Consider the following 12,726-nt stretch of genomic DNA (forward strand, 5'->3'; position numbering starts at 1 on the left):
TGCATTGTTTGATTTAACTTAATTGATGTAAAGAAATGTGTGCAACTTAAGCCATTTAAACCCATTTTTTTTCACAGCTAAATGATCACATGTATTATATTCCTTGTAAATTAAACAAACTGCAAGCCTTTTTTCTTAAATCAAAATTCAAAATGTTCTTGCCACTATTATAATGCAATTATACAATTATAAGTTGCTCAACTGCAATTAAAGACCTTGTTTATGTTAAGATTATGTTAAAAAGAATTTAACATAATTTGACGTTGATTATTGATTATAAATGTATAATTACTAATAGAACCTTTAAGTATATTTGATGTATGAAATATTTCATCCTCAGGTCGCTCCAGATCCAAGAGTGCTGCTTTTATCCAGACGGCTAGTCAGGAGGTTGGGACACAGGGCTGTGGTGACCATGATCTGGAACCTCTGCTAAACCCAACCCAGCCACTGACACAAGAGCTACCTGGCTATTTAGCACCGCTGCCTTCCAAGTTGGCCTCGTCTGTGTCAAAAGATCAGGCTAACAGGAAGAGGAAGAGGCAGAGCGACAGCCAGCAAGCCCCAGATGATGGGAGCCCATCCACCGCATATAAGAGACCTGCCAAACGGTCCCGCACAGGTCAGAATAGACTCATATTAAAGAAGTTATTTTTCAATTATTAATTGATTTGCCATTGTAAAATATTCTCAAGATCTTTGATGTAAAATCTGTATTAAAGTAGCATTCTTTTATAGATTGAGATACTGCAATAAGTCTTTCTCAAGACATTTCTTGTGATCTTATATGTTGCAGAAGCATATGCGAAGGGCCCATTGCTGGGGCGTGGCGGATTTGGCTCTGTGTATGCTGGGACCGCCAGGTCTGATGGATTTCCAATAAGACATTTTCTTCCCTCTTCATTCAAACAACCTTTAGAAATGTTCTCAGAATTGATATTAGTAAATGACATATGTCACAGTGAGGCAGGTGTGATTTACTGTGGTTTGCGTCTACAGGTTGCTATCAAGTTAGTCTCTAAAGGCAGGACACACAAGAGGCTGAAAGTTGTAAGTAGCTACCACCGTGAATCTGTTGTTGTTTCACATCCTATTGGTTTGCACCATAGACCGTAAAAAAATATGGACGACGCGACTTCATTGACTTCCGCTGACCAGAGTTGAAGCTTTCGGAGGCTGCACACGGCGCTGACATCTTGGGACCGAGTCTGCACAGTAGAGATCAGGAAGTAGAGGCGCGATTATCAAAAGCCCGCCCACATTCTCACATATGCAGAACAATTCATTATGTTGGTGTTAAATAAACAGTTATGGAAGTGTAGAAATGAAAGCTAAAGCTCCAATCTCCTCCCAAAAATCCCCAAAAAAGTCTGTTAGTGCCTTAGTGACTACTTCACTCAGAGAAGCCGTCAGTCTCAGCTGTCAATCATGACGTCACATCCCCCGTTTTTATAACATCAAATAACGAACTAAAACTAAACTTATTTAAAAAACGAACACTTGAAATGAAATCGTCGTGATAAAAACTGCCTGATATGACAGAAACCATCTTTAGGAAACAATTATTTCAAGTGTAATTTAATTGTTTAGTGTGTCTCGCGTCCATTCTAATACATGGAGAGGTGGGGTTTAGGAGCTATACTGAGACCAACCACCGGGGGGGGCGATCATGGCGTGGAGGCTTCAGTTTCTGAGAGGAGTGCTACAGGCTTGGTTTGCACACACACACACACACACACACACACACACACACACACACATCCGCATTCAGCCCTGGACGTAATAATAATAATTAATCTATGTTAAAACGCAGTGGGACTAAAATCTTTGCGTGGCAGTGATGATTTGCATTCTATGCGTGTATCGCCACCTGATTTTCTTATTGTTCTGAGCATTAAAAAAAATCTTAAAGTGGTAAAAATCCACCAACTCCTTTTTTTTAATCCCCGTAAATCATAAGCAGTGTCTCCCAACTACCTGTTTTCAGCCATGGGGCTGGTGTGACGTCTCATCAGCCACAGGCCCCGCCCATGAATGTTGACAGACACTGGCGTTTTAAGAGAGGGGGTAAAATCTTTGCGTGGCAGGGGGAGCTGCCACAAAAACCTGCCAGTGCTGAAGGCAGCCGTCACAAAACCCGTCACTGTTCAAGGCAGCTCCTCTAAAACCTGCCAGTGCTGGAGGCAGCTGCCAATCCGGTAGATGCGTGTGAACGAGGACAACGCTGTTCTTTTTTTCACAATATGTAATTCCGCCGTTTTTACACAAACTACAGTACGCGAGAGACACTACGGTACGCACAATGGGTCAATATTCACCACTTACCAAACGCTTTTCGCCTGCCTCAAGATCTCTCACTGTTTTAAAGCTGCCAGACACACAGACTGAAGCACGAAAGCAACAGACAGTGCTATCATGTTCTTATTTTACTTATTTGCGACCTTACCATGTATTTTAATCCACTCATTTGTCTGTAATGGAGCGCGCGTCCCGTCACCTAAGCGTCACCAGTTTAACGTCACGCCTGCCTCGAGATCAACAGACAGTGCAGTCATGACCTTATTTACCACTTTAATTCATATTTTATTCCGTTATTTGTGTTTGTATGGAACGCGCGTCCTAAGCGTCGCGGCAGCCACAACTTAGCGTCTCACCTGCCTCAAGATCTCTCGGTGTTTTACAGCTGCTTAGACCCAGATTGATACAGGAGATCAACATGCAGTGCAATCATGACCTTATTTACCACTTTTATTCTTATTTTATTCCGTTATTTGTGTTTGTATAGAACGCGCGTCCTAAGCGTCGCGCCTGCCACAACGTAGCGTCTTACCTGCCTCAAGATCTCTCGGTGTTTTACAGCTGCTTAGACCCAGATTGATACAGGAGATCAACAGACAGTGCAGTCATGACCTTATTTACCACTTTAATTCATATTTTATTCCGTTATTTGTGTTTATAATAGAACGCGAGAGATCTTGAGGCAGGCGCGACGCTAAATTGTGGCTGCCGCAACGCTTAGGACGCGCGTTCTATACAAACACAAATAACGGAATAAAATATGAATTAAAGTGGTAAATAAGGTCATGATTGCCAGTCTTTGTCCAATGAGAATTATGACAGCACACGTTGATATGCATTTTCCTCTGACTGGCGCTTCAAACAGTGAGATCGCACACAATAAGTGAGAGATGCATTAATGGATCAAAAACAAGTGTTTTTTCCGCTTTGTATGAGTTTCTGCGTTGCCTACGTTCTCTTCAATAGATCCACACAAACGCGATTCATCCACACTGTGAGTGTAAACGGCCATTTAACCGACCAAACTCCACAAAATAAGCCTCAAAAGTTATCAAAGGTATGCAACAGCGTGTTCATATATATTTTCGATGCAGAGAACAAATTGCGAATGGCTGCGCATTTAATTGTCCATTGAATTATAGGTGTCACAAGATATATATGTATTTGTGTAATGGTGAGCTTACAAAACCATTTGTATGTTGTGTTGCATGTAACTTAATGATAACTTGCAGCATGCATTTGTGGGAAGCTTCGATGCCTTTAATGAGAGCGAAATAAAATTGTCTGAATCAGAAGCCGTTGATGTGCAATCTCCCCTCGTCCCCCTCCACTCCCCCGCTAAACCACGCCCACACTTTTATAGCATTTTTCAAAACTGTGATGAGAACTGACTGCTGCTGAAACGGGGGTTCTCTTACGAGAGGTTCTCTCGTATTGCGTAAGTTCCTTACGCATCGGGAAAGTGTTCTTTCTTCGAGATTTCTGAAAAACCCCAAATTATCCTTAATTTTGTAACATTGTCAATGCAGTGCGGCAGCCTGGCAGACCATAGCAGGCTATTCCAGCGTGCTATTGGCTGCTCTGCTGGCAACTGCAGCAGCCTATCGGTGAGCCCGCGTGACGTGGCGACCAATGAGGGCGCTTTGCGCCCACATGGCTTCATTTGCCTACAGGTGGGGCGTGGCCACGTGTATATAAGCAGGGCTCACGGGCTGCATATTCGATTTTCTTTTCTTCAGCGAAGCCCTTCGCATCGCTGGATCTGGAACCCGCTGCCGTGATCGTGCAGACGAGCAAGCAGAGGACAGCGCCTGAAGAAGCCGGCAACATCGCGCCACCTTCAGCCATCCGTGCCTGCTCTGCTATCTGGCAGCCCATATCCTTTTTCTCGCTCAGTGTTGTCGCCGCTGCGTCACACTCTCTCAAAAAGAGCCGAGCGTTTGTTCCAAAATGTCTCGTTCCACCTGCGGCTCGTGTCACGCGCAGCTCAGTTCCGGGGACCGCTATGTGATCTGCGCTCTCTACCTGGGCCGTGATCACGCAGCCGCCGCACTTCTCGCCTGCGGGCTCGACTCGATCAGTTCGAGGACGACATCCCTCCAGTCTCTGCTAAGCCGTGCAGAAAGAAGCGCTGCTCGCAGCGGACTCCGGAGTTCGCTGAGAGAAGCTCGCCGGAACCCTTCCCGCCCGCTTCACTCTCGCCTTCCCCGCCCCCACCCCAGGCCGCCATTTCTGTTGCCGCCTCCGGGGATGAGGCGGATGCGGCCGCGGAACGCGCCGACAGCTGCTCCATCATGGCTTCCGACAGCGAGGAATGGTCTTCCGCGACCTCTTCAGTCCGAGCCTCCGGACGCTCTTGAGCGGGTGAGGACGCCGAACTGTTGCGCCTTCTCACCCGGGCTGTCGAGCAGCTAGGCCTCGAATGGGCCCCGCCCAAGGTGGTAGCGCCGAATCGACTTGACGGATGCTTCCTAAACAGTCGCCGCCTTGCGCCCACCTCCAGGACTGCACCTTTTCTGCCAGAGCTTCATGAGGAGCTCGCGAAGTCCTGGAACGCGCCATTCTCCGCGAGGGTCTCGTCTCAGGCTTCTTCGACGCTCTCACAAGTTGACGGCGCGGCTGAGAAAGGCTACAATGCTATCCCTCCGGTGGAAGAGGCGGTCGCAGCGCACCTTTGCCCGCCTTCTGGTTGGCGCTCAAAGGCTGCCCTCCCGTCTAAGGCCTGCAGAGTGACGTCATCGCTGATCGGCCGCGCTTTCGCTGCCTCCGGTCAAGCTGCATCTGCTCTGCACTCTATGGCCGTGCTGCAAATCCTCCAAGCCAATCTCCTCCGCGACCTGGACGAGAAAAGCTGTGACGCTGAGTTGATCACAGATTTGCGAAGCACGACGGATCTCTCCCTCCAAGACGCTACCAAGACCGCAGCACAGGCCCTCGGACGCTCCATGGCCTCCCTCACGGTAGCTGAGCGCCACCTCTGGCTCACGCTCGCGGACATGCGAGAAACAGAGCGCGCGGCCTTCCTAAACGCCCCGCTCTCCCCGTCTGGGCTCTTCGGACCAGCGGTCAAGGGGATCGTCGATCGTTTCTCTGAAGTACAGAAAACGACGCAGGCCATGAACCTCTTCCTGCCTCGACGCCCCGGCGCCAGCAATAGCTCCGTTGCTCGCCGTCCTCGCGACCAGCCAGCACTGAGCTCCACGCAGCGCCCAGCGCGGCCCCCTTCGTCTCAGCGAAGACCGAGCGGCCGCCCCAGATCGCGCTCTTCCAGCCGTGGTAAGCCGCCTCCCCCTCGGGGCCCCCGGCCAAGGATCGCGCTGAAGTCCGAGCCTCCAAAGTCCTCCTAGCCAGAGGTAAGAAACGATGGTTAAGTCCCGCCGCGGCCGGACCACCGTCAAAACTCTCTTTCCTGTCAGCCCCCACCACTGTGGCTGCTGCAGATGGATTTCACGCAGCCAACGAGCCGGCAAAAATGCCCTCTCGCCTGTCAATAACCGCCGTTTTTACGGCGAACCAGAGAAATCACAAAAGTTGCATTATTTCTGGTTGCACGGCTCACGCCGTATGTGTTTCAAATGCAGTAAATGTGCCCACTTTTCTGTGTTCACCCCTGCACACAAGCACTATAAACCCTGTGTCCCCCACTCACATAAAGCGGCCACCGGCCGCTCGAGTGCTAGAGTTAGGTCACGTGTCCGCTTGTTTGCGTCCACGCCTAGCCACCACACGCGCTGTCACACAGCCACTCTTAACCGGTCATGTTCCACGCGTAAGAGTTGTGCCCGCTCAAACGCGCTCACACATTTTCGCGAACATTATGCCTCGGGCGCTACGCGCCGCGCCACACACCATTTGTTCTCCGCCCAGGGTGGCCGGAGCGATGAGTGTAGGGCCACACACAAGCCATTCCACACAGAGATACAGTGTGTAAGGCGGCCAGCCATTGAGAGCGATCGGCTGGCCCACAGCACAGAGAGCGCGCGCACCGCGCCCGCCCCTCCTATACAGGCCGTCAAACCCGCGGCGTTTCGAGCCCGGAGGCCGTTCTGTCCCGTGTGGCACACGCGAAAGCGTGGGAAGCCATTCCAGGTGTATCAGAATGGGTGCTGAGAACAGTGAAGCACGGCTACACTCTGCAGTTCGCTCGCCGCCCTCCGCGCTTCTGTGCGCGTACAGAGACGAGAGTGAGCGAGGAAGTAGCACATCTACTTCGAGCGGAGATAGCCACGCTGCTGTGCAAAGGGGCTATAGAACCGGTTCCCCATTCTATGAGCGAGTCAGGTTTTTACAGCTGGTATTTTCTCGTGCCAAAAAGGGATGGGTCGCTCAGACCGATTCTGGATCTGAGGCGTCTGAACAAAGCTCTTATGAGGAGATCGTTCAAGATGCTCACGACCAAGCAGATCCTCGCGCACATTCGCCCGAGAGACTGGCTAATTTCCCTAGATTTGAAAGATGCATATTTTCAAATCAAGATAACGCCGCGTCACAGGCCATTCTTACGATTCGCCTTCGACGGCCAGGCTTATCAATACACCGTCCTTCCGTTCGGCCTGTCACTAGCACCCCGTACATTTACGAAGTGCATGGACGCGGCCCTCGCTCCCCTGAGAAATCGAGGGATGCGAATATTGAACTACCTGGACGATTGGCTCATCCTGGCGCAATCAGAGGCCGAGCTCCTCGCCCACAGGGCAATGCTGCTCAGCCATCTGGACAGCCTGGGGCTCACGGTCAATTGGACCAAGAGCTCATTAGTGCCCACGCAATCAACCTCATTTCTGGGTTTGAATCTGGACACTGTGGCAATGTCAGCCCGCCTGTCACCCCAACGCGCGCGCCAAGTTCGGCGCATGGCTGCGTACTTCCGGCCGGGCAAAATCGCATCTCTCAAGCTTTTTCAGAGGATGCTGGGACGTATGGCCTCAGCTGCAGCTGTGCTCCAGCTGGTTAGTAGCCGACTGGTACCAGCGGGGAGTGACAATGGGAGCCATCTCACACCGCAAAGTCATCTCGACGGACGCCTCCACCTCGGGTTGGGGCGCCGTTTTCGAGGGCAGACCGGCCTCGGGCCTCTGGTCGAGCGGAGAAAAACTCCTACACATAAACTTTTTGGAGATGATAGCAGTAGAGAACGCGCTCAAGCAGTTTCTCCCGTTTAAACGAGGACACCACGTGTTGGTCCGGTCGAACAATACCACGGTGGTGTCCTACGTGAACCGGCAGGGCGGTGTCAGGTCCAGGTGTCTGGGCAATCTGACGGAACACCTGCTCGTGTGGGCACACACGTGGGCTGCGCACGTACCGGGCCACCTCAATGTGGGCCCGGACAAGCTGTCCAGGGGCCTCATTCTCCCAGGAGAATGGTCCCTGCACCCCCAGACAGTCCAGCTGGTATGGCGCCTATTCGGCAGAGCGGAGCTCGACCTCTTTGCAACAAAAGAGAACGCCCGCTGCCCGACGTTTCTGTCCAAAAGCGAGGATGCGCTGTCCCAACCTTGGCCCAGCCTCCCGCTGTATGCTTTCCCGCCGATTTCCCTATTGACCCAGGTCATAGCGAAAATCAGGGAGACGCGCCGCCCGGTGCTCCTTATAGCGTCGCGCTGGGAGAACCAGATTTGGTACCCAGAGCTGGTGAAGCTGTCGCACTCACCCCCCTGGCCAGTTCCGCTGAGAGCAGACCTCCTCTCTCAAGCAGGAGGGTCAGTTTGGCATCCCCATCCAGAGCGATGGTCTCTGCATGTATGGGTGACCAACGGATACCCGTTGACCTGCCCGAAGGGGTTATGAACACGATTTCACACTCTAGAGCCCCCTCGACGAGGCGGTTATATAGTTCTAAGTGGTCGGTGTTCACTGAGTGGTGTGCTTCCAAGGGATTGGATCCACAGCAATGTGGGGTCCAGCGGGTGCTCTCCTTCCTCCAGGAGCTGTTGGAACTGGGCAGGTCCCCTTCCACGCTCAAAGTGTATGTAGCGGCTATAGCAGCGTTCGCTCAGACGACGCTAGGCAGCACGCTAGGAAGGAACGAGCTCATCATCCGTTTCCTCAGAGGAGCCAGATGGATGAATCCCCCGCGGCCCCCATCGGTTCCTATTTGGGATCTGGCCTTGGTCCTAGAGGCCATGAAGCTCATCCCTGAGGCTCATCCTTTCGAACCGCTCGAGACTGTGGAACCAGGGTTCCTTTCGCTAAAAACCGCGTTCCTGATAGCTCTGGCTTCAGTAAAACGCGTAGGGGATCTACACGCGCTCTCAGTGAGCCCGACGTGTATGGAGTTCGGCCCAAATGACTCCAAGGTCATTCTTAGGCCGAGGCATGGTTATGTCCCCAAAGCGATAGGCACTCCCTTCAGGGCGCATATTGTCTCCCTCTCGGCTCTGCCAGCACCCGACGAGGGGGACGGTGGCAATGTCCTCTGCCCTGTCAGGGCATTGAGGGTTTACGTCACACGCTCCGCCGCCTTCAGGCGTTCTGAGCAGCTATTTGTTTCGTTTGGAGGGCACACTAAAGGTCTCGCCTCCTCGAAACAGACCCTGTCCAGGTGGAGAGTGGACGCGATTGCAGTAGCTTACGCTTCCAAAAACCTGCAGTGCCCGCTAGGTGTCAGAGCACACTCCACTAGAGGCATGGCCTCTTCGTGGGCTTGGGCCAGAGGGATTTCCATCCACGATATCTGTATGGCGGCAGGCTGGGCCTCCCCGTCTACGTTCGTGAGATTTTACAATCTGGAAGTTCCTGCCTTACAGGCGAAAGTGTTATCAGTTCAATAAGGCTGTTGGTTCTGCCCAGTGATTCTGCGCAGACATAGCTCACATACTGGTAGTAAGTTCGGTACGAGGCTTATGTAAATTTGAAGGAGCCCGGAGGTGCCGTTCCCTCATTTACAAAAAGAGCTGTTGTGAGTTTGAAGGTGACCGGCGGTGCCATTACCTCACTCATATGACAAGATATTGTGAATTTGAAGGCGACCGGCGTTGCCGTTCCCTCATTCATGAGACAAGGTGTGGTAAATTTGAAGGCGACCGGCAGGTGCCGTTCCCTCATTCATAAGACAGGGTGTTGTAACCACCCGTTGTAACCACCCGTCAGTTCGAACGAAGTGTCTGTATGTGTGGTGGCCCGTTTTCCTTACCGGCCACCCTGCCCGAGCAGTGTTATGGTCCCCGGTTCCCTGGGATACATATGCTGTACGCGAGGCGCGCACGGCGTTGACAATGTGTTCCCGATGCGTAAGGAACTTACGCAATACGATAGAACCTCTCGTAAGAGAACGATACTCGGTTACTTAACGTAACCTCGGTTCTCTCTAGAAGAGGGAACGAGTATTGCGTTCCTTGCCGTGCGCCCCGCGGGCTTTTACGCTTCAGAATTACGAAAACCGAATATGCAGCCCGTGAGCCCTGCTTATATACACGTGGCCACGCCCCACCTGTAGGCAAATTAAGCCAGGTGGGCGCAAAGCGCCCTCATTGGTCGCCACGTCACGCGGGCTCACCGATAGGCTGCTGCAGTTGCCAGCAGAGCAGCCAATAGCACGCTGGAATAGCCTGCTATGGTCTGCCAGGCTGCCGCACTGCGTTGACAATGTTACAAAATTAAGGATAATTTTGGGTTTTTCAGAAATCTCGAAGAAAGAATACTTTCCCGATGCGTAAGGAACTTACGCAATACTCGTTCCCTCTTCTAGAGAGAACCGAGGTTACGTTAAGTAACCGAGTATTGGTTTCATGACCCTTTAAAAAAACTTTTTTTTTATTTCTGCTAGTTGACAAGGCAACATTTCTCATTTTCTTTTATATTAAATTGAAAATCGAAATCTAAAATCGAAATAAACTAAAACCATAAAAAAATAAAAACTGTATAAACATCAACACAACAAAACTAAAACTAATAAGACTACAGATCAAAGCAGAAAATATGAAAATAAAATTAATTAAAAATATGAACAAAATATATAATAGTATCAATATCGGTATTAAAGGGATAGTTCACCCAAAAATGAAAATGATCCCATGATTTACTCCCCCTCAAGCCATCCTAGGTGTATATGACATCCTTCTTTCAGTCGGATACAATCTGAGTTATATTACAAAATGTCCTGGCTCTTTCAAGCATTAAAATGGCAGTGAATGGGAGCCCAAAATTTGAAGCCCAAAAAAGTGTATCCATACATTATAAAAGTAATCCACACGGCTCCGGGGGGTTAATAAAGGCCTTCTGAAGCGAATTGATGGGTTTGTGTAAGAAAAATATTAATATTTAAAACCTTATAAAGTAAAATATCTAGCTTCCGGCAGACCGCCTTCCATATTCAACTTACGAAGAAAGATTTTCTTTCTTTTTCTTTTTCTGAACCTATAGCAGAAACATTGAAACCTCCAGTCTCCGTGTTTAGTGCGAAAGCTTGTGCGACTGCTGCCGGCTCACGGTGCAGTACATTCGTTCCGTGTACCAGCTGCTTTGACGCGATTATCTGGTCAACTGACTCGTAACATGTGCAATATCTCACTGCCTCCCGAGTGTCCGAACTCACACAGTGTACGCCCGCCTTAAAGGTCCCATGGCATGAAAACTCATAAAATGATTTTTTTTTTAACATTAATATGAGTTCCCCTAGCCTGTATATGGTCCCCAAGTGGCTAGAAATTGTGATAGGTGTAAACCGAGTTCTGGCTGTCCTGCTCTGCCTTAGAGAAAATGAGAGCTCAGACGAGCCGATCTGGAATCTTCCCTATATGCCGTCATATGGGGAAAGGTTACCTACCCTTCCTCTGCTTTTGCCAGAGAATTTGGAGAAAATGGATTTTGTTTATTTTACTCGCGATGTCAGCACAGGCTTTAACGATATGGATTCGACAGCACCGCCACAAACAGTGAGTAACAGTGTTCATTAATACCTGATCTGTGATCAGTGATTTCTGGTGTGTAGCTAATCATTCAAGTTCACACAGACTTTCTTTCTAAATCGTTTATGCATCCGTGAATCAAGCCAGTGACTAAACGATCAACTTCACATCGTTTCTCTTAGTAGCATGAAACAAATCTGTGATTTAAATTGTGATTAGATGCTAGATTAGCAGTGTTGGGCACGTTACTTTAAAAAAGTAATTAGTTATAGTTACTAGTTACTTCTTACAAATAGTAACTGAGTTAGTAACTGAGTTGCATCATTATAAAAGTAACTAATTACCAGGGAAAGTAACTACTGAGTTACTTTTTTTTTTTTCAAAATTAAATATGTTAAATGAATGAATTGGACACTAAATAGAATAAATTATTATTATAAAACATTGTATATTAATGTACACTATTGTAATGTTGCTGTGGGACAATGTGAGAGACACCTATCAAATTCAATACATTATTGTAAATATTATCAGTAGACCTACTATAGTGTAAATATTGTGTAAATATTATCAGTAGACCTACTATAGTGTAAATATTGTGTAAATATTATCAGTACTACTCCTTTTGGTAGTGGAGCTCACGTTATCTCCTGAGTTTTTAGCCACTAATTTTGTGGCGGCATGTGATGATGTGAGGCTTCATTAGATTAGAATTACTTGCCACCGACGTAGAGAGACTCTTTATTCATGTGCATAAGTCGCATTTAACATAAACACCTTTCACCTCAACGAGGGAAAATTAGCGCTTATACTTCCAGTTTGCGAAAGCTACATTTGAAGTCGTCGGACTTGGTGTGTGTGACTGTAGGCGTTTCTCAATGTCAAGGAAGGATCCTCGGAAGCCAGAATTCCGAGGATGCTACGTCATCGACGTCCGTCGAAGGACTGTTCCAATGTCGAGGATCCTCGGAATTTCAACCAAGGTCTGAGTCCTTCGTTCGAAAAATATGCCATATACAGGAAAGGATGCATACGAGTAGACTTCGCGCACTTAGCGTTCTCAAATCACCCACAATCCTATGCGCTAAAGCTACATTTGAAGTCGTCGGACTTGGTGTGTGTGACTGTGTATATGCGCGTCATAGGTGTGTGTGTGTGTGTGTGTGTGTGTGTGTGTGGACTGGTAATCATCACGTTATGGGGACAAAATGTCCCCACAAAGATAGCAATATCCGAAATCCTCATCCTTGTGGGGACATTTTTAGGTCCCCATGAGGAAAACATCTTATAAATCAGACTAAGTGATGTTTTTTGAAAATGTAAAATTGCAGAATGTCTCCTGTGAGGGTTAGGTTTAGGGGCAGGGGCAGTGTAGGGGGATAGAATATACGGTATGTACGGTATAAAAAACCATTACGCCTATGGAAAGTCCCCATAAAAGATGAAAACACTACGTGTGTGTGTGTGTGTGTGTGTGTGTGTGTGTGTGTGTGTGTGTGTGTGTGTGTGTGTGTGTGTGTGTGTGTGTGTGTGTGTGTGTGTGTGTGTGTGTGTGTGTGTGTGTGTGTGAGAACTCAAC

The sequence above is a fragment of the Gobio gobio genome (genome assembly GCF_949357685.1).
Source record: "Gobio gobio genome assembly, chromosome: 3".
NCBI classification, from domain to species: Eukaryota; Metazoa; Chordata; class Actinopteri; order Cypriniformes; family Gobionidae; genus Gobio; species Gobio gobio.